Genomic DNA, 2258 nt, shown 5'->3' with positions numbered 1-2258 from the left:
CGCACAGTCAGGTTTCATGGCTTTCTCTTGACACTGGGGAAGAGAATATTATACCTTTCTGCCAATTCCTCATGGAGGTCTTGCCCCCAGGGGTCGGTTTATTTTCGTGTACTCTGCTAGTTACACTGGCTAGGGAGGAAATTTGTGCCTAGCTGGCAGGGGTTTAAGTCCTGGTTTAATTTAGTTGAAAAAATGGTGGGATGTCTAAGGTTCTCTACTCTCTAAGATAAGATATTATAATATAAAGGTACCTAGAGACTAGAGTTTAAAAGCAAAGAGTACCTGTATCGTGACACTGCTTTTTTATGTACTACTTTGCTTTTTTATGTTTTTTAATGTCTCAAGGTAATAAAATTCTGATGATTTAGAGTGCATTACTTCTACCTAATGTATCAAACTTCAAGACCATGAACATCAAGCCAACATCAAAATAAATGGGGGCACCAAGGATTTCAGTTTCATTCATTAGCATTGGCCCATGCTGCCACTGTGAACCATAAATACAGCAAATAGAATGCCCCCCTAATCTAGCTGTGACACCTGATACGTAACATGAGATTATCAAACAATTCAAATAAATCAATAAAAATGATGATACTTAAGGAAACGAACAGGTCATCTTTTGAAGTTGAAAAATGGTGCCGGCCCACACACACACTCACACACACAGTCTAACACTTTCAAGTTGAAAAATGAAGAACTAAAGGGCCCAAATAGCCTCACCTTTTATGGAGGATTCTTCTGTGAAGCCTTCATTTACTTTGCCCTTTAGTTCTCCAACCGCTTAATTTGAATATCAGTTGCTTCGAACATTAACTCAGCTACACAAAAATGCAACAGTTAAAGCACATTTGTAGTGAATGTTCCCTCTAACTCTACATACTTCCATAATGCAGTGACTAATTTGATTAAGAAAAAAAAAGTAGAAGACACTCAGCAGTCAGCACGACACGAAGATTCCATGGGACAGTCCAAAGCGCAGGAGCCATATCTTTCCATCCTTCAAGAAAAGAAGCGCCAACCAACTAAAGCTATTCATAAACCATGTCACAATAAAAGGCTTTCAAAAGATAATGCTAACATGTTAAGTCCTTTTAGGACATCCAGGCTGAGAATTATGCGGAGGACCACAATAGGTTATGTCAGGAACCAACTCTGAATCAACTTTGTCTTAAATAAAAAAAAGGATGACCAGACAACAACATCCAGCCTAAATTTCCTCTATGAATGATGATGGTGCTCTACTATGAACCATTGACAAAAATGTTGTTAGTTCATAGAATCTAATCCGGTAGCAGGGTAAGGTGTCCTCAGCCTGACAGATGATTGACTTTTATATTATCAGGTACTAAAGGTTTAAGTTCAAATATTACAGGAACAGGAATCCATGAGCGGAGAAAACTGAAACTTGAAGAAAAAACTGTTAACCAAGAAAAGTACAAGGTGGGTCGATTTACATGGGAAATTAAGCGTGCTCTTTCTGAGAATTCAGCAAAGGGACAAAGTTTTTTGCATTTCGTGAGGCTCCCCATATTCCCACAGCACCATTAGCCCCGCCCACTCTAGCCACCAACCGAAGGCAAAAAAGAAATTAATGCCAGGAAAAGGCCAGCAAACGAGGCTCACACCCAACTAACTCTGTCTCAAATCTCTGACCTTAGAACATGCACTAATACCTCACCATCAATAAATACCCTCCTCCACCACTGCCCCTCACAACCATAGTAACCTCCCTACAAATAGCCTCCAGTTCAAGGAATCAAGGCACATAGAAAGCAGTAGCAGCAAGCAAGCAATGGAGATAGAATCGGTCAAGTGCGAGTGATGTGGCCTGAAGGAGGACTGCACCCCGCACTACATTGCCAGCGTGAGATCAGGCTTCCATGGCCAATGGTTGTGTGGGTTGTGCTGTGAGGCGGTCAGAGATGAAGCATGCAGGAGGAAGGCTCACCCAGTGGCTGGGAACGTCTTCACTTGTGGCGGCGTCCTTCCTCGGTGGCGCGCAGGGCGTGGTGGCGGCCTCCAGCAGCGCGCGAGCGTGCTCCTCCCTCGGCGGCGACGCGGCCCGCTCGCGGTGGCACGGCAGCGGCGCGGGTGGCGAGCAGGGTGTGGTGGCGGCCTCCAGTAGCGCGCAAGCGTGCTCCTCCCTCGGCGGCGGCGCGGCCCGCTCATGGTAGCGTGGCGGCGGCGTGGCCTGCCGGCGGCGGCTTGGCTTGGCACTGGTGAGAGAGAGAGGAGCGCGTGGGTGGGAATGAGAC

At 45.7% G+C, this 2258-nt stretch overlaps 1 pseudogene across 1 annotated transcript; it reads left to right on the top strand.

The window, feature by feature from the left end:
- The first annotated feature begins 1676 nt into the window (after positions 1–1676).
- LOC100275909 (uncharacterized) lies at positions 1677–1955 on the top strand (annotated as a pseudogene). Its single transcript, NR_174089.1, has one exon. The product of NR_174089.1 is annotated as an uncharacterized protein (transcript).
- Positions 1956–2258: the final 303 nt, after the last annotated feature.

Source organism: Zea mays, chromosome 3 (assembly GCF_902167145.1).
Source record: "Zea mays cultivar B73 chromosome 3, Zm-B73-REFERENCE-NAM-5.0, whole genome shotgun sequence".
Classification (NCBI taxonomy): Eukaryota; Viridiplantae; Streptophyta; class Magnoliopsida; order Poales; family Poaceae; genus Zea; species Zea mays.
This window is presented reverse-complemented; position numbering and strand designations above follow the sequence as displayed.